At 40.5% G+C, this 26482-nt stretch overlaps 1 pseudogene across 1 annotated transcript in view; it reads right to left on the reverse strand.

Annotated features, from left to right (window-relative positions):
* LOC104605870 (beta-galactosidase 3-like) overlaps window positions 1-26482 on the reverse strand; it is a 46993-nt pseudogene that overhangs the window by 15370 nt on the left and 5141 nt on the right. Inside the window, exons 7-13 of the transcript XR_016076217.1 lie at window positions 25595-25761; window positions 23524-23699; window positions 18790-18980; window positions 14694-15142; window positions 14171-14597; window positions 13849-14095; window positions 1496-1605 (exon numbers count right to left, since the gene is read on the reverse strand). The product of XR_016076217.1 is annotated as a beta-galactosidase 3-like (transcript). The remainder of the gene's footprint in view (window positions 1-1495; window positions 1606-13848; window positions 14096-14170; window positions 14598-14693; window positions 15143-18789; window positions 18981-23523; window positions 23700-25594; window positions 25762-26482) is intronic.

A 26482-nucleotide genomic window follows, 5' to 3' on the forward strand; every position in this document is an offset into this window, starting at 1 on the left:
AAATATCTGGTCGAGTCATGCAAAGATATAATAACTTCCCAACTAATCTCTAGAACACTCCCCTATCAGTCAACAATTCACCATTAGTAGCTGATAGCTTATGATCTAGGTCTATAGGAGTAGAAGCTGGTCGAGCACCCAGTTTGCCAATCTCTGCAAGAAGATCAAGAACATACTTCCATTGAGAAATGAAGTTACCATCCTTAGATCTGGCAATTTCAATTCCCAAGAAATATCCGAGTTCTCCCAAGTCTTTAATTTCAACTCAGTGTTAAGAAAGCTTTTGAGATGAGCAACTTCTTGAGTATCATTACCAGTAACCACAATATCATCAACATAGACAATCAGAAGGGTCACTAAGGAATCTCTCCTCTTAACAAACAGGGTATGATCCGTCTGAGTCTATGTGTACCAAAAAGTAACAAGAGCAGCCTGAAATCTGTCAAACCAGGCTCTAGGAGATTGCTTAAGGCCATAAAGGGACTTCTTTAGTTTATAGACCTTCCCTTGCATCTCCTTCCCATACACCCCTGGAGGTAAAGACATATAGACCTCTTCATGTACGTCCCCATTCAAGAAAGCATTTTTTACATCGAACTGATGAAGTGGTCAATCAAAAGTAGTAGCTAAAGATATCAAAACTCAAACTAAAGTCATTTTGGCCACTGAGGCAAAAGTTTCCAGGTACTCAATACCGTACATCTAAGTGTATCCTTTAGCAATCAAACGAGCCTTACATCTCTCAATAGTACCATTTAAATGATACTTGATAGTGAACACCCATTTACAGCCAACCAATTCCTTTCCCTCATGCAAATCCACAATTTCTCAGGTATTGTTCTTATTCAAAGCATCTTGTGTTCTTTCCTCAAAGAGAGAGACGCGAGAAAAGAAAAGAGAGAGGAGAAGAGAAGGAAGAGAGAGATTCGATTGGGAATCAAAAACTATAGCTGGCGGCACCCAGCTTGTTATTTATATTCACTTAATATAAAAAGATCAGAAGTTACAAGTATGCCCCTGGCAGCACTTCCTAATAATAAACAAATAAAAAAGAAAGACAAGAAACTAGCTGACAGCATCTTGGCTGACTAGGCTGACAGCATACTAACAGAAACTGTAGAGAACAAATAAATAAGCTTCACAACACTCCCCCTCAAGTTGGTCTGTATATGTCTATCATGCCCAACTTGTCACACAACTCATTGTGCCGCGAATATGGAAGTCCTTTTGTGAGGACATCAGCAAGTTTTTTGATAAATCCAATAAATTGGAAGTACCCCCAAGTTTACATAATTGATATGCCTTAATCCACATATTAGTACTGAGAAAACAAGATGCAATAGCATACTGAAATGCTATAAATGGTTGAAAATGAATCGTACACTGTCGGTGTTTAGCCATTTGCGGGCAAAAATGAAGTTAGAGTTGCATAATTGCAAAAGAGCATATAAAGAATATAAAATGGAAATTGAAAAATAAAAATATGGTAGCTTACTTGTAAACCAACAGTCATGCTTAGAAGAGCAATTTCATTGTTCCCTGCCTTGAGAGAAATTGGACTTTCAAATTTGAAGGTTGAATCAGCACCATATCCAGATACACTAGCTGTATACGAATTGAAGTGAACTCACTATGGGAGATTATTCATACAAAAACACATATTTGATAATAAGATTATTTATGATAGTCATGACAAAAAGGACGTAATATATTGGCATTCACAAGAAGACATAAACCACACAAAGTGTGTACATATGGAAAAGAAAAGAACTAAATAAATTTTTACAGGGAAGATGAGGGCAAGTATTTCATATTACTGTGTATGGGTGTACCATTTTTTCTATTTAATTTTCCCTTTAGTCCCTCAAAAGTGACCATTCTGTAAATCTCCCTTTAGTAGGGACTCTTTAGTGACTAAACATAATTTACATCATAATATATAAGGCTGTTTAGTGGCTGCCAACTGGTTGCCACAAGTTCTCACATTGTTGTGTGCTTCTTCTCCTATTGTCTATTAGAATAGCACTGCTTAATACTATACAGATTTACATGGTATCAGAGCAGGTTTTGTACATGCTACAAAGAAGGCCTTAGGATTTGCTTGAGTGTCTTCAAAGGCAGATGTTTTCACATGGTTTGCAATTTTGGCAGTAAGAATCTAAAGTAAATTCTTTTGATTTGGTTCAATGAGAAATATTAGTTAAAGTGTTGGAATGTTTTCTCTGAATTTTCTGGTTAACTTTTGGGTTTTTTTCTATCAATCCACATATTTTCTATTTTCCAAAATCAAACAAGAAAAAAAATTAGATCATACTGTTGATGTCTGTGATTAGTTAGGTTTTCTGATTGATTCTTCTTGATTCATAATCACCTATAAGATATATCATCCGTATCAACGTATTAAAACTGATTTTCATTTGTGTGAAATTGTTTTTACTGCTTGAGGTGCTTAGACACCTATTCTGGATGCCAGAAGGGGGATCTTTTCTGAAATTTGTCACATTTTGTATGTTTGGTGATCAGAAACATTTTTGTTCATTATCTATGGCTTCCGAAAAATCTGAAATCCTCTCCATGAAGGTTAATAGGATAAACAATGCTATTTGGAAGTTTCACTTTCACTGTTTTTTTTGGAAGGTCTATGGGGCTATTTCAATGGCTCTGAGGCTAAGTTTGCTTCTTCTAAGACTAAGACTTTGCAACGTGGCAGATCGACAATAATAAAATAGTTTCCTTGATTCTTAGTTCAGTTGGTATGGACATTGGAATGCAGATGAAAGGTTTTCAGCCTGTTAAGGAAATGTGGGAGTATCTTGAGAAGGTCTATCAACAATTATGCCATAGTTTTTGTTGAAGATTAATCAGTTTTTTGATGTTTTTTATGAGTAGATGTTTTATGTTAGTTGTTAGATAGGAGGTAGGGACCACAGTAGTTATGTGAGTCCAAATTTTATTATGTTTTTGTGTCTTATATATTCTGTTTTATGTCTTGCCGCCCTATAAGGGCATAGTTTTCTTTGTACTGCTCTATTATTTTTAGTATAAATAATAAGTGAAGGGGGCGGCTAGATTATTGCTCTCTTTTCTTTCAACTTCTCTTCTTCTCCTTCTCTCTTCCTTCTCTCTTCAAGAAACAACTTTTCTTTCTATTTTTTTTTTATTTCAGCCGATTTCTACTTGGTATCAGAGCCTCGGCTAGGGTTTCTTGAAGCATTCTCATGCAGCCCTAGAACAGCGACTGCATGAAGTAGTAAAGGGCTGATCGATCTGCTATAGATTGCCCAGTTCTTGGATTTTTTGGTGGGATCTAGTCATTAGGAAGGTGATCTACTGTTCGACATCAAAATCAGGAAGAACTGGAGTACGGGGAAGAGTCTCAGAAAAGTTGGACTCTCGGTTTTTTATCTGATCTTGGGCACCCAGGTATTGTTAGTTTTCTTTCGATTTTCTGAAGAGGGCGGTTTGGTTTCTGGAATTTTTTGAGCCTCCTGGAGTGATCGGTTCACTCTTCTCTCTGTTGGGAGGCGTGGGGAGGAGATAGATTTCTCTCCAACTAGGGTTTTCTTCTTCCGGAAGGGTTGGTTTCTGTGTGTTTGATATTAATTTATTTTTTGAAGGTCTCCAATCTATTTTTTTCTTATTGTTGAATTGTTTGAAGTAAGATGGAGAGTTGAAATACCGAGATGAAATCTACCAGTACAGTGGGACTGGGTGTTGGGGGTAGTTGTGATATTTTTGGGTATGGGATCATTATTACAGTAAAACTTGATGGTACAAATTATTTGGAGTGGGCACAATCAACTAAGATGGCTATTGGTGCTTGTGAAAAATTAGGGTATCTCACTAAGGAGAAGAAGAAACCTGATATAGACTCTTCCTGATGGGTGCATGAGAATTACATGGTAATGTCCTGGTTGTGTAATTCTATGTTACCTCATATTGCAAAAAATTTCCTATGGGCTAATACTGCTAAGGAGATTTGGGATGAATTGACTGAAACCTACTCTTAGAAGCAAAATGAAGACAAAGCTTATCGGTTAAGAAATCAGGTGATAAGTATGAAACAGGGAGAAAAACCTCTTGGTGTGTATTTCTCCATGCTGAAAACCCTATGGCAGGAAATAAATCACTTAGAAACTGTGGTATGGGAAAGTGTAAATGATGCAACAACTTATCATAGACTGGTAGAGAGGAATAGGGTTTTTGAGTTCTTGGCAAGGCTGAACCCTGAATTTGACATTGCTAGGTAGCATATTCTTTCTAGGGAGGGTGTGACACTCTCTCAGGCCTATGCCTTTGTCTCTAGAGAGGAGAATAGGAGGAATGTAATGCTGAGACAGCCTGGGATTGACCAGTCGGCTATGGTTGGTACAACAAAACCTAAGCCGAATGGAGACAAGGGGAGTAGTAAGACTAAAAGGGAAGATAAGAAGGACTTGGTGTGTGATTATTGCAAGAAGCCTAAGCATACTAGATACACGTTTTGGAAGCTTCATCCAAATCTTATGCCTGCTCGGATAAGAAAAAAGAGGGGAAATGAAAATGTAGCCACTATAGGAGACTCTTCAGCCCCTCTTTCCCAAACTGGTTGGGAATCCATTGCAGTAGCAGTAGTGAGAACAAAATTGGAGAGGTTTGCACAGATTATGAGTAAGAAAGGTTCACCTATTTCTAGCCTTCCAGATGGACAGCAGATGGTAGGATCCATCTAATGGACGCCAAAAAGGTTGCGGAATGGGTGGCCGAATTTCAAAAATTTCCTACCTTCCTCCAACTGGGAATCGTATTCCCAAAATTTAGAATACCATATTCAAGGATCTTATTTGAACCATAATCGAACCAGATCTGAACCACAAGGTAAAAGGGAGGATTATACCTGATCCGGAGAAGCAGTATCTCCCAAAGTTGGTGTTCACGCCCAAAGAAGAAACCAAGATCCGCTCCTGCTGAAGATGACACAGCTGTGGATGGAACGGAACCAGCAGGGTGCGTCCTACACACTGGATCCTTCGCAAGAATCTTCTAGAAACTCTGAACACCAAATCTTCTTCAGTCTTTCTTGCAAGACTGATGTCAAGAACTGATTTCTTGACTTCCTATTGTTGCAAAGATCGAATCTTGCAATAGTGAATGGCGGCGGCAGGAGGAGAACTCCAGGGACAAAGATGGATGAACTGCTTTTCTTCTCTTTGGAGTATGAATGAGATCTAATCTTAATTCGCAGGGAGTTTTCTCTCATCAAAAACCTAGTTCGAATTCTGATGTATTTTCTCTTGTTTTTCTCCTCCTTTCTTCTTGATTAAGAAACCTCCTAATTAGGAGTTACCCAATCCAAATCTGTATTTGGATAGGGGATTATCTTAATCCTATCTGCAGATTAAGTTAGTTTACTCCTGATCTTATCAGGAGGTTACTAGATTCAAATCTAATTTGAATTTGGTCTCCTGGAGTGGATAAGGTTAAAGGCCCAATCCTTTTACTAACATTAATCTCAGATTCGCCCCATAGATGGGTGATCATATCAGCCCAGCTCAAAATGGGCTTTTGGCCCATTAGATGTTCAGTGTTTAACTAGTTTCCAATCTGCTGCCCAGTTGGACTTCTTTGTATGGCGTGGGACCCAAGCATTGATCTACACACCAGCCACATGGGTTCAGCCCAGCCTTTAATACAAGGCCCAACCGAATTCACTGAAAGACTCAGTAAACCCCTGAGCCCATCATATGGACCCTATGGGCCCAACACTTACATTAAGTGGTCCCTGGGCCAAGCCATCTTATAAAAACCCAGGGACTGTGGGCAGGTGCAAGATTAGCCCATCAGGTATTATCCTAAATGGTCTTACACTTAACCTCTCACCCTTAATGATCAAGCACTGCCCGACAAGAGAGGACCTCTCCCTCGGCTGCAAGGAACAGTGCCACACTCTCCTCTCACATGGATCCCGGGAATTAAAACCATTTGCAAACATTTTGAAACCGTACATATAATATAAGTATATTAATTTTGCAAAACAAAATTCCAACGATTGAAATCAACTGCCGGCAGTTTGGTTTCCATCAGAGAGAGTGCATTCCCGATCATTACCCTTTGTCCGACAAAGTGGCTGATTCTGTCACTATGACCACCCACTCAGATGAATTCTCAAACTGCCCCAACATACCCAGGTTTTGATCCCCGCTAAGGATCTCACTGATTGGTATATCAAAGACAGCCTGATCCGACACCCAGTGAAGTGTCATAATCGAGTCTAGGGGTCAAGTGTAACTTTCCAGTTTTGCCCATCTATCTCCAAGGTCCAGGGCAAGACTGGAAATCTGGTCTGGTTCAAGGATTCAAGTAATCCCATACTGCATGTGCCTCGGGTCTTACCCTGGTGGCTGAGACAGGCCATCCCAACACTTGGTGGCACACCAGCATCAACCTTGGCAGGATAAATCTCCCCAGACTTATCCAACGGCTGTGAACATTTAAAACTAACATGAATCTCTATAAATGTCCAGTTTTAGGGTTTTGCACAGAATTAAACCAAACAACATGAATCTAACATGCACTTTATTTATTTCCACTAAATAACAAAAGTACATCAAATCAGATTGAAGCTAAGGGCATACATAAACTGTCTAACAGCTCCCACTTCCACTTAGGTCCAATCTGGTACAAGCCGGAGTCCCATACTTTCCACGTGTTTCTCAAACACCTTCTGTGTCAGTGGCTTAGTCAATGGGTCTGCCACATTATCCGCTGATGCTACCTTCTGAATTAGGACGTCCCCTCTACCAACGATCTCTTGTAGTACATGGTACTTTCTCTCGATGTGCTTTGACTTCGAGTGAGCCCGAGGCTCTTTAGCTTGGGCGATCGCTCCATTGTTGTCACACAACAACGGGATGGGTGATGTGTTGAATGGAATCGCTCCCAATTCGTGTATGAACTTCTTCATCCACACGGCTTCCTTGGCAGCTTCACTTGCGGCAATGTACTCGGCCTCGGTTGTGGAGTCTGCAGTGGACCCCTGTTTGCTGCTTTTCCAGCAAACAGCACACGATCCTATCGTGAAAACATACCCAGATGTAGACTTTCTGTCATCCGGATCCGACTGGAAATCGACATCAGTATACCCTAGAACTTGCAGTGAACTACCATCGAATACTAGACAAAACTCTTTTGTCCTTCGAAGGTATTTGAGTATGTTCTTCACAGCAGTCCAATGCTGCTGCCCTGGGTTTGCCTGGAATCTGCTTACCACACTCACCGCCTGAGCTATGTCTGGGCAAGTGCACAGCATGGCATACATGATGCTCCCTACGGCTGAGGCATAGGGAACGTCTCTCATGCTCTCAATCTCCTCAGAAGTCTTGGGAGACATCTTCTTGGAGAGAGTGACTCCGTGCCTGAAAGGAACGTTTCCTTTCTTGGAGTTTTCCATGCTGTATCTTTTGACAATTTTGTCAATATAAGCAGCCTGGGATAATCCAATTATCCGTTTCGATCTATCTCTATAGAGTCGAAGACCCAGTATGTACGAAGCTTCTCCAAGATCTTTCATGGAGAACTGCTGTGATAGCCATACCTTGACCGAAGTCAACAATCCTACATCATTCCCAATGAGTAGGATATCGTCCACGTACAAGACCAAAAAGGTGATCTTATCCCCACTGGATTTCCTGTAAACACAGGGCTCATCCGGATTTTGCTCAAAGTCAAACGTTTTGACTCCAGAATCAAATCGGATGTTCCAACTCCTAGAAGCCTGCTTAAGTCCATATATGGATCTATTAAGTTTACATACCATGTGTTCTTGACCAGCAGCAATGAAGCCTTGCGGCTGCTGCATGTAGATGTCTTCACTAAGATCTCCATTTAGGAACGCGGTTTTGACATCCATTTGCCAAATCTCGTAGTCATGGTACGCTGCTACAGCTAGCAGGATCCTAATGGATTTAAGCATGGCCACGGGCGAAAAGGTTTCCTCATAATCGATGCCTTCTTTCTGAGTATACCCTTTCGCCACCAATCGAGCTTTGTAGGTCTCAATCTTGCCATCGGGGCCCTTCTTCCTCTTGTAGATCCATTTGCAACCAATTGCTTTTACCCCGGAGGGCGGATCTACTAGAGTTCAGACTCCATTGGTCTCCATTGAGTCCATCTCAGCTCTCATGGCCTCCACCCACTTCTGGGAGTCTATGTCTAACATAGCTTCCGCGTAAGTCACGGGATCCTCTTCACTAGTCAAGGCTTCCACCAGGTAACTATCCTGGTCATAACCATATCGGACTGGTGGTCTGGATACCCGGGTGGACCTTCTAGGTTGGTTTTTACCTGGAACTTGTGGGACATCTCCCACTGCTCTTGAGCTCTCCTCATCAAAAACTATTTCCTGATGATGGGTGTCCAGGATGCATTCGGATTCTAAGAATGGGGCGTTTCGACTGCAGAACACTTTCTGCTCACTTGGGTCATAGAATAGATAACCCACCGAATCCTTTGGGTAGCCTATAAACAGGCAACGACTGGTTTTAGATTCCAACTTGTCCGCACTTGTTCTTTTAACGTGTGCAGGACAACCCCAAATCTTCAAGTGTCTTACACTTGGCTTCCTTCCGGTCCAAAGTTCATATGGAGTTTTCGGAACTGATTTGGTTGGAACCCGATTCAGCACGTAGATAGCAGTCTCTAATGCGTATCCCCAAAAGGATGTGGGTAATTGTGAGCGTAAGAGAAGTGACCGGACCATGTCCAACAAGGTCCTATTCCTCCTCTTTGAAACACCGTTGAGTTGAGGTGTAGCAGGAGGAGCTAATTGTGACACTATCCCATTGTCCTTTAAGTAGCCCCTGAATTCGTCAGAGAGATACTCGCCACTTCGATCTGATCGAAGGGCCTTAATTTCTCTCCCTAACTGTTTCTCGACTTCCTGTCTGAACTCTTTGAACTTTTCAAAGGATTCAGACTTATGTCTCATTAGGTACACGTAACCATATCGTGAAAAATCATCTGTAAAAGTGATGAAATACACATGTTGATTCCGTGTCCTAACACTCAGGGGACCACATACATCAGTATGTATTAGGTCAACTGTGCCTTCAGATCTTTCAGGCTTACCGTCAAAAGGCCGCTTAGACATCTTACCTTGAAGGCAAGGTTCACAAGTGGAAAGATTTTCTACGGTTAGAAAATCCAAAGGACCATCCTTTACCAGTCTTGTGATTTGGTCAACACCGATATGGCCAAGTCGGTAATGCTAGAGGCACGTGGGATTTATTGTATCACAATTCCTTTTCTTGGGATTTTCGACTGACGTAGTTTCGGTTAAGTTAGTTTCCAGAGAAGGATGTAGAACATAGAGACCGTTCTCCAGTTCCCCGCATGCGATGAATTTGTTATTCCGTTTAACAGTAATCATATTACTAAAATAAACAGTATATCCATCAGCACACAGTTTAGAAATAGAAATTAAATTTCTTCTCAAGTTTTGTACATAAAGACAATCTTTAATAACAAGTACTCCTTCTCTAAAAACTAATTCTATGGTTCCTATTGCCGCAGCTGCAACACTTGCAGTTGTTCCCAAAAATAGTGTCACTTCGCCTTCACTCAACCTTCTGCTAACTTTGAACCCCTGTAGTGAGTTACACGCATGAGTTGAAGCCCCGGAGTCAACACACCAGGACACAAAAGTAACTAACATATTAGTTTCTATGACACAAGTTTCGATGTTACCTTTCTTAGATTCCAGGTAGGCAAGACAATTCCTCTTCCAGTGGCCGGTCTGCTTGCAAAAGTGACAGACATCAGATGCCTTGTTTTTCTTCTGCTTCTTAGGTTTGGCAGCTTTCTTCTGGGGCTTCTTTGCCTTTCTCTTTTTCTTGCCTGATTTGTTAGCTTCGGCAAGCATAACCACAGGCTCATCCTTCTTAAGTAGATCCTCGGCTCTCTGCAACATATTGCTGAGTTCCTGGACGCTGACATTCAGCTTATTCATATTATAGTTCATTGTGAACGCATTGAAGGAAGAGGGCAAAGAATTTAGGATGGCATCCACTTGCGTGCCAAGATCTAGCCCGGATCCAAGAGCTTCAAGTTCGTTAATGTATTCCATCATCCGAAGACAATGGTCATGAACTTTCTGCCCTTTGGTCATCTGCGCGGTCATGAACAATTTCAGGACCTTCTGTCGAGTATAACGGTTCTGCTCTTCATACATTGTTCTTAGACTGTCCAATATGTCATTGGCTAGTTCGATTTGATCGAACTGCCTCTGTATTGAGTTGTCTAATGAGGCAATGACAAAGCAGCGGGCTAGGGAGTTCTTATCCTCCCAATCTTGGTAGTCCCTCCTACGAGCCTCAGAAGCCCTATCACCCGGACGTTCCGAGGCAGGATTTTTCACCACCTTGTCTAACTTTTCGGAAGTTAGGACCAACATAAGATTTCTGTACCAGTCGGCATAGTTTGGGCCCTTAAGCTTGTTATCGTCTACCAGCTTTGCAAATTGACCGTTTGCCATTTTCTGATAAAACAGCAAAGATATTAGTCCACAACCTTAGTTTGATTCATGTTACCTACATAGATATGGCTTTTAATCTATGTTTTATTCCCATTTGTTCATCTCTGAGATTTCCCTCCTTTCTTAGTGACGGAGACGACGAAATGTCTCTGGAAATGTGGGAAATCACATGGGGTGCGTGAAGCCAATTGTTTCAGCTGCATAACCCCACCACCTTTCTGTGACGGATCATATCCACTCATCAAATGAGTTTCCTTTTGGCCTCTGTCAGACAAGGTTCAGAGCTGTTTTCAGGTAAACCTTTCCGTCCAGTGAGTGCACACCCATCATATTCAGGTTACGCCAAGGTACCGTGAGAGAGTTCCCATTTTCTGGTGAAGCCCCTCCCACATCGGTCTATGACGCCCTTATCATCTTATGAAACACTATAATAGATCCAACAACAAATGGATAACCCAATTTTATGGTGCATTTCCTCATTACTGAAGGACCCATCATTGTGCTAATGACGGAAGGCCTTTAGAGAGTCCATCATATGGATTTCCTTATCACATGCATTCATATTTGCTGGAGGGAACGAAATTACACCCTAGTTCTAATTTAGGTCAAACCAGAGTGTCTCCCACTGACTTTCATAAAGTCAGATTTCTGGTGGGCCTTAATCGGCTTGGGGTTCCGTACGCATCCCTTTTCAAGGTTGTGAGGCCCACCAAGCAAAGAGGGGTCATCCAATGACCTTAACGGACACCATGGCAATGATGTGCATTCAGCCATGGTGTGTGCAAGAGCCATTAACGAGTTTTCATGGGCCAAGTGCTTATGGCTCATGGTCGCAGCACATCATACATCCAAACATCACATGTAAAGGAGGAGTTGATCCAATCAATTAACTGCTGTAAAGCCCATCGAATAGCCCATTTAAAATCTAAATCATTAACAATTAATGTCTACTAGGTGTATGGGCTGAATCGCAATTAGCAGTTCGACCCATACAGCTTTTCTCACAATAGTGGGCTTTTGCAGTTTTAACTATTTAAAACTGGGCTTTACAGGTAGGCCGAATTAATCCCTGTAATTGAACATCAGATTTGGAACAGCAAGTGTGAGAAATATGGATTGAAAAACAGTCCTCTTCAAACCCCAGATTCGGTCCAAACAGTTTTGGTCCAATCTAGTCCGAAAAGGTCCAAAACTGATTTTCAACTCAAGAATTAATTCATGAAAGATCTGAAATTAATAATTTTGATTTCAAGAAATCACAAATCAATCTATGGACTGTTTGCACCACCTGCAAAACAGAGGTTAATCTCCAATGTTGCAGTTTCACAAACTGCAAATCGCAGGAAGCGATTTCTCCATCTGCAAATCTCCAGCGCCGCCATCTTCTTCCTTCTTCTTTAATCAAGAAAATAAATAACAGAAATCCTATTTCTATTAATTAATTACATTTTTGATCAAATCCTATACACTCAGTCTAGAAAATAAAAAAAAATTATTTACAGACCGAATTAAATGAAATAAATAAATAGAAAGGAAAAAAGGGTGCGCAGACCATCTGCGCCAAATCTGCACTACGATCTCCAGGTTCGAACAGTCCATTAAATCAAAATAAATGAAGAACAATTCTAAATGAATTTTGGATTTAACAAAAATTAATTTCAGATCAATCGCCCTTAACAAGAAACAGATTCTTGAAATATAGAAAACAATTTGCGCAAATCTTGAAAGAACTTCTATTTATCTGCGCAGGGTCAGATCTGATTTTCTTTTGGTTCAAGATTCGAACCTGTGGCTCTGATACCACTGAAAGAATGGTAGGATCCATCTAATGGGCGCCATAAAGGTTGCGGAATGGATGGGCGAATTTCAAAAATTTTCCTACCTTCTCCCAACTGGGAATCATATTCCCTAAATTTAGAATACAATATTCAAGGATTCTACTTGAACCATAATCAAACCAGATCTAAACCAAAAGATAAATGGGAGGAATATACCTGATCCGGAGAAGCAGTTTCTCCCAAAGTTGGTGTTCACGCCCAAAGAATGAACCAAGATCCGTTCCTGCTGAAGATGACACAGCTGTGGATGGAACAGAACCAGCAGGGTACCATCTATATCTTCTAGGATCATCAAATATTTCACCTGTATCCTGCTCAACTTAGCAATCGGTTCCATGTGTGTTTTAGTTGGTTTCGCACCTAACAGTCCTGTTTCATCCAATAGATCAAGGACATATTTTCTTTGGCACAGGTTTGCACCTTGTTTTGACCTAGCAACTTTTATACCCGAGAAATACTTCAACTTCCCATGGTCTTTTTTTTTGAAAATGGTCTTGTAGAAAGGCCTTTAGTCTGTCAATCCCTAATCTGTCACTACCAATTATGACTATATCATCCTAATAGAGTTGACATACTCTCGTAGTATTATCCTATCCAGAATAAAGTTTCTTGGCATGTTCCCATATGTCCTTAGTTGTATCTACTTGTAAGAAGTAGAATTGTTACTATGTGATCAGAGAAGTACTAGAGGTTTGAAGAGAAGGAAAGAGAGAGAAAAGAAGAGTGAAGAGTGAAGAGAGGAGGAGAAGAAAGAAGGGGTTCGGTGATTGATGATCTATCGCCCCATATACTTCTTTATTTATAGCTTTAGGTTCCTTACAAGAATAAGAAATAAACATAAAGTCCTAGCCCTACTAAAACAAAAATTAGAAACAATAAGGCCAGCCGGCCTAACTTAAAAGAAATTAGAAACAATAAAAGAAATTAGAAACAACTACGTGTGGGTATGGAACCACACACACTAGAGCCTGAGTGTGGGTATGGAACCCCATGCTCGTGGCTAACCAACTATTTCTTCACCCCCCTCAAGTTGGGAGTAGATATTTGTCATGCCCAACTTGTGTAGATCTATCTCCAATTTGATTTTTGTGACTGCTTTGGTGAAGAGATCAGCTAACTGCATGTCTGAGGCAATGTAAGGAAGGAATACTTCTTGAGATGCGACTTGCTCTCAGATAAAATGTTTGTCAACCTCGATATGTTTAGTCCTGTCATGCTGTATTGGGTTGTGGACAATATTAATTGCAGCTTGATTATCACAATACAACATTAAAGGCTTCTCATAATCAACCTCCAACTCATTAAGCAAGAATCTTAACCATAACACTTCTGCACTGGAGCGAGCAACAACATTTTGTTTCTTGCTCCTCTAGGAAACAAGATTTCCCCCCACAAATGTACAATATCCAGACGTTGACCTCTTGTCATCAACACATCCAGCCCAATCCGCATCTGTATACACTTCTATTTTCAGATGACCGTTATTCTTGAAGAGTATACCTCTTCCTGGACATCTCTTTAAGTAGGCAAGGATCCTTTCTACTGCAAGGAGGTGGGTGGTCCTAGGAGAATGCATGTATTGACTGACAACACTGACGACATAAGAAATATTTGGTCGGGTTAGACAAAGATAAAGAATTTCCCCAACCAGCTTTTGGTACATAGCCCTGTCCTCAAAGAGTTCTCCACTTTCTGCACTTATCTTATGGTTAGGCTCAATGGGAGTATCAACAGGTTTCACTACTAACTTGCCAGTTTCTTCCAATAAGTCCAGAACATACTTCCTTTAGGAGATGAAAATGCCATGCTTAGATCGAGCTACCTCAATTCCTAGGAAATAGTGTAACTTTCCTAGATCTTTCACTTCAAATTCCTTGTGAAGGTGCTGTTTAAGGGTTTCAATTTCACTAGTGTCACTTCCTGCTATCACAATGTCATCTACATAGATTGCAAGTAGAGTCGGGGAATGACCTGTCTTCTTAAAGAAGAGAGTGTGATCTGACTGAGCCTGTATGTATCCGAATTTGTCCAAAGCCAGTCTAAACCTATCAAACCAAGTTCTCGGGTAATGTTTCAGCCTGTACAAGGCCTTCTTCAAAAGACAAACTTTCTTTCCTGCTTTTGTACTATAAAAACCAGGGGGTAACTCCATGTATACTTCCTCTTGCAAGTCTCCGTTAAGGGAGGCATTCTTAACATCTAGCTGAAATAGTGGCCACGAGAAGTTTGCAGCAATGGATAGAAGAACTCTAATAGTGTTCATTTTTGCAACAGGTGCAAAGGTTTCTATATAGTCTATGCCATAAGTTTGTGTGAATCCCTTTGCAACCAATCTGGCCTTATACCTCTCTACAGTACCATCAGCATTATATTTCACAGTAAACACCAATCTGCATCCAAACAGTTTCTTCCCTTCAGGCTGGTTAACTAGTTCCCATGTGTTGTTCTTGACAAGAGCATCCATCTCTACTTGCATTGCTTCCTTCCATTCAGGTATCAAAAGAGATTCTTGCACTTTTTTGGGTATAGGAATAGCAGAAATAGATGCCAAGTAAGATCTGTAGGATTCTAAGAGACAATTATAGGAAAGGAACTTGGAGATGCAATGGGTAGTGGATGAGGTGCAACAACGCTTCCCTTTACAAATAGCAATTGGAAGATCAAGGTCATCTGTCAGTGAAGGCTGAGCATTTGTAACAATGGGATCAATAGTGGGAGCAGTAGTAGTGTCTGGATCTGGAGCTGTAGAAGATGTTGGAACTGGCCTGGATTGTTGTTGAGTACGAGTATCAACCTGCCTCCACCACTTTCTATGATACACTCTCAACTCCCTGCATTTTTGACAACCTTCTTTGCAACTCCACCCCCCCCGTCAGTAACTAGGACAGGTAAATGAATTCTTGGGGCTGAAACTGAAATCCCTTCCTCACTATACTCCCCCTAAAGAGAAGCCTTATAATAGTAGGGCATATCCTCAAAGAAGGTGACATCCATGGACATAAAGCGGTTCCCTGAAATTGGCTCATAATAGCAATATCCCTTTTGATCTTGTGCATACCCAAGGAAAATACACTTAGTGGCTTTGGGATCAAACTTGGAGCGATGAGGTCCAAGGATTTGAACAAAACAAGTACACCCAAAAGTTTTGAGGGGAATAGTGAATAGGTCCTTATCTGGATATAGAAGACTGAACGGGGTTTGCATGTTTAGGACCCGTGAAGGAACCCTGTTAATGAGGTATATGGCTGTACGAACTGCATTTCCCTAGAAGCATATGGGAACATTGAAGTTGAGTATGATGCTTCTGGCTACCTCTAAAATATGCCTGTTTTTTCTCTCAGCAACCCCATTTTGCTTAGGTGTCTGAGGACAGGTACTCTAATGAATGATCCCATGATCAAGGAGACAGGATGCCAAGGGTTTTGAAAAGTATTCCTTGGCATTATCAGATTTAAGAATCTTGATCTTGGTCTCAAATTGGGTTAGGATCAATTGATGGAAAGCTTGGGTTAGAGAGGGGACCTTATCTCGAGAGTGCATAAGATAGACCCATGAAAAACGGGTATAGTCATCAACAAATAATAAGAAATATCTATACCCCCCATGGTGGGAGTATGGTAGGGCCCCCAAACATTAGTATGCACAATCTCAAAAGGAAGGTTGCTTCTTTTATTACTTAAAGGATAAGATGATCTACTGTGTTTTGCAAGTTCACAACTTTCACATTTTAACCCAGACACTTCTACTGACTCAAACAAGTTTGAAAAAAGACTTTTTAAAGACCGAAAAGATAAATGACCTAAGCGGTTGTGCCAAAGCATAATCTTACTACAAGACTGAGAAACAAACAATTTCCCTGCTTCACTTTGCTCCCCTTGTAAATGTTCTAGTACGTAGACTCCATTCATCTCACGGCCAATCCCAATCACCTTCTTCGTTTTCAGATCCTGAAAAATACACCGATAAGGGAAAAAAGATATCGAACAGTTTTGATTTTTAGTAATACTACTAATTGAAAGTAAGTTAGCACTAAGCTTGGGAACATGCAAAACCGAGGATAGGGTGATGGTATCTGATAATCTAATGTCTCCCTTGCCAGAAATTGGTACAAGAGAGCCATCAGCAATAGAAACTTTGTCTCTCCTAGAGGATTAACAATAGGTGCTAAATAGAGTAGATATGATGGTCATATGATCTGAAGCACTTGAATCTATTACCCAGGAAGGTCTAGTATTACCTGGGACAGAAGCATGGCAAGCAGTAGCTCTTGTACTTGTATGAGCAAGGGCTGAAGTAGGCTGAGCTGAATTACTAAATTCATTTTCTAGCTGAGTTAGAGCAGCTCAGACTGCAGCTAGGGTATCTAGAGGAGTGCCTCTTGTGCCTAATGAAGTTGTACTATCAGTGTTGACAACCATATTAGCATTCCCTTTCTTATTTTTGAGCTTTGTTGGAACTAGATGAGGATGCAGTTTCCAATAGGTGTCCTTAGTATGTTTAGGTTTCTTTCAGTGTTCACATACTAAGTCCTTCTTAGCTTCCTTCTTCTCCTTACCCCCCTCCCCCCAGATTTAGGTCTAACTGCTGCCAAGGCTGATTCGGAGGGCTGTTGCTGCAACATAATCTTTCTCCTAGTTTCTTCACTATGCACTAGGGAATAGGCTTGTGATAAAGTCACACTATCTCTTGTCAACAACTGCTATCTCACAATGTCATATTCAGAATTCAGACCGGCTAGGAACTCAAAAACTCTGTTAGTTTCAACCTTCTATCTATATGTTTGTGCATCTTTTTGACTCTCCCACTCAATTGTTTCAAGATGGTCAATTTCATGCTACAGAGATTTTAAGGTTGAAAAGTAAACAGAGACCCGCTTCTCTCCTTGCCTCAGATTTTTAACCTCACATTTCATCTCATAAGCCCTAGCAACATTAAGGGGATGAGAGTAGCTTTCCTTCATAACATCCCATATTTCCTTAGCTGTTTTGGCCCACAAGTAGTTTCGGCTGATGTGTGGCTGCATAGAGTTGCACAGCCATGACATCACCAAAAAATTCTCTTGAACCCACTTAGCATAAGTAGGGTCCTCCTTGGTCGGTTCCTTCACATCCCCTAGCAAGAAAGTTCAGTTTTCCTCTACCCCCAATAGCCATCACGGCTGATTGGGCCCATTATAAGTAGTTTGATCCATCAAATTTAACAGTTGTAATCTGAAAGGTGTTCTCAGTCATATTACCTAAACCACCAGTCCCAAAAACACCTTCCCCTTGGTTCTTGAATTCCATTCTAGGTTAGGAAACCTATTGTAATCAGAAAAACTATACCCCAAGGCTGATAATAGCTGACCTAGGACAAGGATTTTGCAGTTACCCAGAACCAGATAACAGTCAACTACTGTCCTGGAATTAATATCAGTCCTGGACTTTAGGTTTTTTTTTCTCCTAAAAATAGGTGAAAAAGAAGAGATTTTCTAGCTATACTTCTCTGAATGAACAACAAGGACTTTTTGAATATCAGTTTCAAAGAAAAAGAACTTGCTTTCTGAAGAAAAGTAGCCAATTTATCTCTTATTGCTGCCGGCCTCAAGAAAAGAAGGAACTTGCCCAGAAAAAACTGATTGCTTTTACTGCTATCGGCCTCAAGAAAAGGATAAATTTGCCCAGAAAACTGATTGCTTCCTTCAGTCTACAAATTTGATCAATCAACTACTGTTGGCACCTCCAATCTTGATCAAAGAATCGATCTTGATCACTCAATTCCTGCCTGATTCTTCCTGATTACAAGAAGCACTCTCCAATCTTAGGACAGCTGCTAAAAAACTTCTTGTAACCTCCAAGAATCAGCCAAAGTAAGGATCTTTCTGAACTTCCAGCCCTAAATAATTCTCATGTGGTTGGCTGAATTAAATCCACCTGAGAAAACCCTAGATCGAATGCTTTGATACCAACTTGTAAGAAGTAGAACTGTTACTGTGTGACCAGAGAAGTACTACAGGTTCGAAGAGAAGGAGAGAGAGAGAAAAGAAGAGTGAAGAGTGAAGAGTGAAGAGAGGAGGAGAAGAAAGAAGGGGTTCGGTGATTGACGATCTGTCGCCCCATACACTTCTTTATTTATAGCTTTAGGTTCCTTACAAGAATAGGAAATAAACATAAAGTCCTAGTCCTACTAAAACAAAAATTAGAAACAATAAGGCCAGCTGACCCAACTTAAAAGAAATTAGAAACAACTAGGTGTGGGTATGGAACCACACACACTAGAGCCTAAGTGTGAGTATGGAACCCCACACTCGTGGCTAACCAACTACTTCTTCATATCTAAGAACATAAAGTTGACACTTATCTTGGGTTCCATACTGTTCCACAACCATGTCATGATTTGGGCATCTTCTTGTTCCCAGTCATCAAACCCTGGAGATTCAGCTGATGGTTTATCTTCTTTTACATGTTTCACTTTCCTCTTTTCCTTGAGAGAAACTTCCATTGACTTAGCCCATGACACATAATTTTCACCATTAAGTTTAATTGAAGTCATTTGCACACCTAGATAGTCTGAGGGGATCATCACACCAAATTTCTGATCACTACCACCATCTTCAATTGCTGCCATTGTGTCCCCCAATACTATTTCTAATGCTGAATTATCAACCACCAAACAAATACTGTTGTCAAGTCAACACTATAGCAGTCTCCAAATCACTTATAACAGTCTCTCAACCAGTCACAATCAACAAACTTGACGTAAACTAGCATTCAGATCAAGCACTTAATGTAAACTACCATTCAAACACATTCGGCTACCATTCAGATAAAAAACCTTGATGTAAACTACTGACAATTAATCACCATGACTGTAACTCAAACAACCACACGAACCCTCTTGAAACTGCTCAATAGAGGGTAAACACTACAAACACCACCACACGACTACTAGGGTTGTCACTCATGGTGACAACAGTATTAAAATGATATCCTAGGGTTGCCGCACCTTCCTAACACCTGTAATGAGGATTGTGGCAGTCCTGGAAAAAATAAAATATTGCTGCAGTCACCTAGTTGTGTGCCTTATATTTCGCAGCCCAGAGAAGGAGAAAAAAGAAGGAAAGATCACAGGTCAGAATACTTGAAGCCACAGCCTTCTTCTCCTTTGTTTAGCACTCTGATACCTGAAGGGATGAGAGATCCATCCCATGGACGTCCAAAGATTGCGGAATAAGGGGCGAATTTCAAAAAATTTTTTCTCTCCCTTCAACTGGGAATCGCATTCCCTATTTAGAAAATCATATTTTCAATGATCATTCTTGAACCTTAAACTGAATCAGATCTGAACCAAAAGGAGTAAAAGAGAATTATACCTGATACAGAGAAGTAGTATCTCCCAACGAAGGTGTTCACACCCAAGGAAGGATCCAAAAACTACTCCCACTGAAGATGGCGCAGTGCAGGATGGAGCAGAATCAGCAGTGTTCTTCTCCAAGAACTCTATCCTTCGCAAGAATCAGCAGGATGGTACGTGAGCACAACTTCCTTTCAATCATTTCTTAAAGAACTGATGTAAGATCCAATCTTGACTTCTCCCACAACTGGAGATCGAACTGGCAAACAGGGCGGCAAGAACAGGGAGGCGGCAAGAGAGTATTCGCAGGGTGCAAAATTCTCTCTTCTTGATTTCAGCACTAAAGAAAATTTGATGATCTGTGTACACACAGACCTATGGCATTGATTATCTGGAGACATTTGCACTAGTTGCAAAGATGACCTCTGTTCGAATACTCCTTTCTCTTGTTGCCTCATACTCTTGGCCCTTGTTTCAACTGGATGTGAAGAATACTTTCCTAAATGGGGATCTACAAGAAGAGGTGTATATGGATCTTCTAGCTGGTTTTTATGATAATGCTGAAAAGGAAAAGGTATGCAAGCTGAAGAAGTCACTGTATGGCTTGAAACAATCTCCCAGAGCATGGTTTGACCAATTCAAAAAGGCCCTAATTGTTTTCGGTTACACTCAAAACACAATCTGATCACACCTTGTTTGTGAAGCACAGGGGATCTTTGGTGTCAATCCTAATTGTTTATGTGGATGATATTGTTGTCACTGGGAATGATCTGAGTGAGATTGATAGTCTGAAGAGGAACTTGCATAAGGAATTTGAGATTAAGGATCTTGGAGAACTGAGATACTTCTTAGGCATCGAAGTTGCAAGATCGAAACATGGAATTTTTATCTCTCAAAGGAAGTATGTCTTAGACCTTCTCCAAGAGACAGGGAAACTTGGAACAAAAGCAGCTAGCACCCCCATTGATCAGAACCATAGAATCAGTGCATCAGAAGGTGAACCAGTAAAGGACCTTGGGAGATACCAAAGACTTGTGGGTCGGCTACTATACTTGTGTATGACAAGACCGGACATCTCCTATGCAGTAAGTGTAGTGAGTCAATACATGCATGCTCCACGAGACCAGCATTGGAAGGCAGTTGACAGGATCCTTGCTTATTTGAAGGGACATCCAGGCAGAGGCATATTGTTTACTGATCATGGACAGTTGAAGCTAGAGGCTTATACAGATGCGGATTGGGCAGGATGCCTTGATGGCAGAAGATCAACTTCAAGAGTGTGCACCCTAGTTGGGGGTAACCTAGTCTCATGGAAGAGTAAAAAACAAACAGTTGTGGCAAGATCAAGTGCAGAAGCCGAATATAGAGCCATGGCACATGGAGTTTCAGAACTTCTCTGGATCCGTTCTCTGTTGGAAGAAATCGGTGTGCAGGCAGAAGAACCTATGATGCTATACTGCGATAACCAGGCAGCAATTAATATTGCCCATAATCCAGTCCAACATGACCAAACTAAGCACATTGAAGTAGATAGACATTTTATTAGAGAAAGGGTAACTTCTGGAGAAGTTTGTCTTCCATACATTTCTTCTGATCTGCAGCTTGTTGATGTTCTCACAAAAGGCATTGCAAAGAATAAGCTGGAGCATGATCTACGCAAGTTGGGAATGTGTGACATCTACTCCCAACTTGAGGGGGAGTGTTGAATGGGCTGATTTGTGTTTAGTTTATTTTCTTTTAAATTAAGAAGTTGTTGGGCCTTGGGCCCATTAGTTTTTATTTTTAAAAGAGTTGTAACTATTTAGTTTGAGTTGCTGCCCTACTAAGGGCATCTTTGTAATATCTCATATTTAAGTTAAATATAAATAGAATGAGGGGCTGGCGGCTAGGGTTACGACACACAATCCTAGTTGACCTTCTTCTCTTTTCTTTCGTTTTCTCTTCCTATTGCTGAAATCTACAACTTTCTCCTCTTCCTTTCACAAGAAGCTTGACCAAATCAGCAGATTGTGGTTTCTACTCTTACAGTACTCACAAATAATTTCTTTCTTCCCCTAAGCTACTTGGAGTCCCCGTAACTCCCTTGGGTTTCACTCCCATATTAGCAAAGTGATCATTTAGACCAGCCCCTTGAACCTGGACAAGTCTCTTGCTTTCTTCACTACTTACCAAGGCATAGGCTTGAGACAGTGAAACACTATCCTTGGATAAGATATTTTTCTTTGTGATGTCATACTTTGGATTCAGCCCTGTCAAAAACTCAAACACTTTGTTTCTCTCAAAAAGTTTCCTATAGGTCTTAGCATCATTAAAGGTTTCTCCCCCTGTCTCAAATACTTCACATCACTCCTCAACTTGTAAGCTCTGGCCACATTTAATTTCTGGGAATAGGTTTCAGCAACACTATCCCAAATTTCCTTTGCTGAATTCATCCACAAATAGTGTTGACAAATCTGCGGTTGCATTGAGTTCACAAGCCATCCAATAACAGTATAATTTTCTTGCATCCATTTTTCATATGATGGATTATCTTCTGAGGGAGACTTTTTGCTCCCGGAGATAAAACCCCATTTGCCTCTACTGCCGATATGAATTTTTACTAATTGTGACCAAGCCAGATAATTAGTTCCATCTAGCTTAACTGTGGTCACAACCAGTAGAGATTCTACAGAGGCTCTCGAAACCGGTCCAGATTCAGCAACATGCTTGTTTTCAACTTCTGAAGGGCTCATCTTCTTAAAATACTTCGAAAATAACTTCTAACAACTTCAAATAACAACAAATGAAGACAGAAGAAAAACTATGTTGTGAGTCAACCTCTATGCAGTCGTACCTTCTACCTGCATCACACTCGGAACCCGGGAGAAACAGAGAAATCTCAACCGCTCCTTGTAGACTTCACAGAATACCAATCCACTTGAATCGGTCTTCAAGATGAAGGATGAGAAGACTTTCAATCATTGAGCGCCCAAGTCAAACTCCCTGTGGGGCCTGCAATCAGATTTCTCCAGAAAATTAGGGTTTTGGGCAACACACTTGAATCTGTCAGGAGGACAACAAAACCAGTCCCCTTCTCTCCCAAAACCACTAACAACTGGGCTAAAATAGGTTTCTTTAACTATTCATCCAATTCAGTTCTCCATACACACTGTGTATGGGAAAAAAAAGGTGAAAAAAAAAAAGAAAAAGTCAAGCCTGCTCTGATACCAAGAAGAAAAACAACCTTTTGAAAAGAAAGGACTGTTTAAAAAGTTGTAGAAAATCAAAAGAAAGTAGCAGAAATCAGGTTTCAAGAAGAGAGAAGAGGAAGAAGAAGGTGGCGGCAACTAAGGTTCAGAGAGAGGTTTTCGAACATAATCTCCTCTTACACCCCTGATCCATTTCATTAAGTTAAACTTTAGTAATTTACAGAGAGGTCCCTGGTTGGGCAGAAAATTAAAAACATAACATAAGAAAGAATAAGAGCCCAGATTAAGGCCCATTACAACAAAGAACATAAAAGATAAAAAAAGATAAACAGCTTATGGGCCATTTTGCTCATCTTCTCTATAGCAACCAACTTGACCTTATACCTCTCAACCATCCCATCAGCCTTGTGTTTCACTGTGAATACCCGTTTATACCCCATCGGCTCTTTGCCTTCAAGAAGATCCACTAACTCCCAAGTGTTGTTTTTGTGTAGAACACAAATGTCCTCCATTGCATTTGTCCATTTAGGGATAGACAAGACATATACAACACTTTTGGGAATGGAGACACAATCAATGGTGGTCAAAAAAGCATAGAATGAGGGTGAGATGTTTTCATAAGATAAGAAATGGGCAATAGGATGTTTAGTAGTACATGATCTAATGCCCTTTCTATGAGTGATGGGAACATTAAGGTCATCAATAGGATTATCAATAGTAACATCAAGGGGAACAAGGGTACTTGGATCCTCCTCCAAGGAGTCAAATGATGCTAGATGCATAGTTTCTGGCTGCTCCACACCCTTTGAATTTAGCTGTCCCTTATAGCACCTTAGAAAAAACACGAAATGGAGTGGAGTCATGGAATGAAAGGCAATGGAACTTGAGAAACGTGCCTTTCCTCCTGCACCTTATTCTCCCCATGAGGAGAGGCCAAGAAGAAAGGATCAGACTCAAAAAAGGACACATTCATTGATACAAAGTACTTTCAAGAGACAAGATTAAAGCATTTGTCGCCTTTTTGGGAGGATGGGTAACCCAATAAAATATATAGGATAGAATTGGGGTCCAACTTACCTCGACTTGGAGACAAATTATGAACAAAGCATTTATAGTCAAACACACACACAAGAATAGAAAACAAAGAAGATTGAGGGAACAAGAGTTGATGTGGGGCCTTGTATTGTAAGAGACGAGAGGGCATGTGATTAATGACATAAGCCACATCCATCATAGTGTCAACCCAAAACCACTTGGGAACATTCATATGCAGTATCATACTACGAGCAACTTCAAGAAGATGTCGTTTCTTCCTTTCTGCAACACCATTCTGTTGTTGTGTTTTGGCATAAGATCTTCGATGAAGAGATCCATGGGATGCAAAGAAATCAACTAGATCATGATGAAAATATTCTTTTTGCATTATCAGATTGAAAAGTTTGTATCTCAACATGAAACTGAACAAAAACCATGCAATGAAATTCCTTCACAATTCAGGGCACCTCTTCTCAGGAATGCATAAGATATATCCAGGTATATCTAGAATAATCATAAGCTGATAAAATACTTGTATCCGCCCTCAGTGGGTATGTTTACTGGGCCCTAAACATCAGAGTGCACAACATGAAAAGACAAAATGGATCTTTCATTACTTAAAGGAAAATTTGTTCTACAATGTTTGCTCAATTGACAAGTTTGACATTGCAATTTAGAAGTAGAGACAGACTTAAATAGATTAGGAAAAATAACTTTCAAGGACTCAAAAGACAAATAACCAAGGCAATTATGCCACAACCACACTTGACTCTTAGTGGACTGACTCAAAAGACTCACAAAAGTTGATGTCATAGGACCAACTTTATTCACCAAAATGTAGAGGCCATCAACTATGTCTCCTTTACCAATCTTCCTCCCCGAGGCCAAATCTTGAAAAACACAAGAGCGAGGAAAGAATGTTACACAACAATTCAGGGATTGAGTGATACTACTAATGGATAGCAAGTTAATAGGAAGTTTGGAAAATGGAGAATATGGGGTAAGATAAGACCATCAAGAAGAGATATCGATCCCTGACCAACAATGGTGGAGAAGGATCCATCTACTAATCTCACTTTATCCATACCAGAGAGAAGAGTATAGGTCTAAAATAAATTGGACTTACCAGTCATATGATTAGATGCCCCTGAGTCAATGATCCAAGGGGAATCTAGAATGGAGGTAGTAGACACATGAAATGCAGAAGCACTTTTACCTGATGTAAATGCAAAGGAGGTAGATGGGGTAGGAGCTGACCTACCCATTTGTCCCAGGGTGCTACCGTATAGTTCCAATTGATCTATGAAGGAGTTAATGATGTCTTCCTTAGGGTCTAAACCAACAGACCAACAGAATGCTCTTGGGAAGTACCAGTAGTTAAGTTACTTGACTTAGAATCTTAAGTGGCTAGATTTGTAGAGGAAAATTTCTTCTAAGTAGGCTTCTTTGAAGTACCTTGATTCTTGGTTGCCCACTTGGGTTTCCCAACTAACCCCCAACAAGTCTCCTAGGTGTGTCTAGACTTTTGACAGTGAGTACACCATAGTTTATCCTTATCATCATTCTTTCTTGAATCACTTTTATTTTATTCCAGTGTTGCCCCCTCTTGCAGCTAGTTCAACTGGCTGCTCCCCCTCAGAAGCATTCATCAAATTTCTTCTACTCTCTTCAAATTGAACCAAGGCATATACCTCCTGTACAAAGGGAAGTTCACTACTTCCCAAAATCTGCACCGGAGAGGTTCATAAACTAGGTTCAGCCCCAACAAGAAGGCAAATACACGTTGAGAGACAAGTTTCTTATAAGCTTTAGCATCCTCATCATTTTTCCATTCAATCGCCTGATAACGACTCAACTCCTTCCATATAGAGGTAAGAGATGAATAGTAGGAAGATAGGCTACAGTCTCCTTGCTTACAAGTAGATGATTCTGCTTGAAGTTGGTATATCTTAGCATAATGTCTCTATTCTGAGTAGGTTTCCTTGGCCTGTTCCCAAATCTCACAAGCTGTATTAGCCCATATTATGTTTTCTTCACATGCGGCAATATAGAACCCAATAGCCATGACATAACCATACTATTCTCTTGATCCCATCTATTATGTTCAGCTGTACCAGATTTTGGTTATTTTACTTTCCCATTTATATAACCAGCCTTTCCCCTAGCTGTCACATATAATTTGATGCCTTTTGACCATTCCAAGTAATTCAGTCCATCAAAGGGAATGATAGGCATCGAGAAATGTATGTTGTCCATCCCTCCATTCAGGGTTCCTTGAGGAGAAGAAATACTGAAAGATGCTAAATCTTCAATAGACATTAGACTCACTGTATTGTTGCTGATTTCCCAAAAACAGGACTGAGAAAACTGAGATTCTGTACCTCTACAACACTGTTATTAGAACAAAAAATAGTCCAACAAGCCAACTAGACAGAGGACAACACTTTAAACAAGAAAACAACAGAGCTTCAGCCACCTTTGAATAAAGAGAGGCTTTAATAAACCAATTCAGTAGGACTGAGGTCAGAAAACCTTAGCCAAATAGCTATCAACTTATAGCAACAAAAAGAACCAGTCTC

Source organism: Nelumbo nucifera, chromosome 1 (assembly GCF_055504915.1).
Source record: "Nelumbo nucifera cultivar China Antique chromosome 1, China Antique-T2T, whole genome shotgun sequence".
Taxonomy (NCBI): Eukaryota; Viridiplantae; Streptophyta; class Magnoliopsida; order Proteales; family Nelumbonaceae; genus Nelumbo; species Nelumbo nucifera.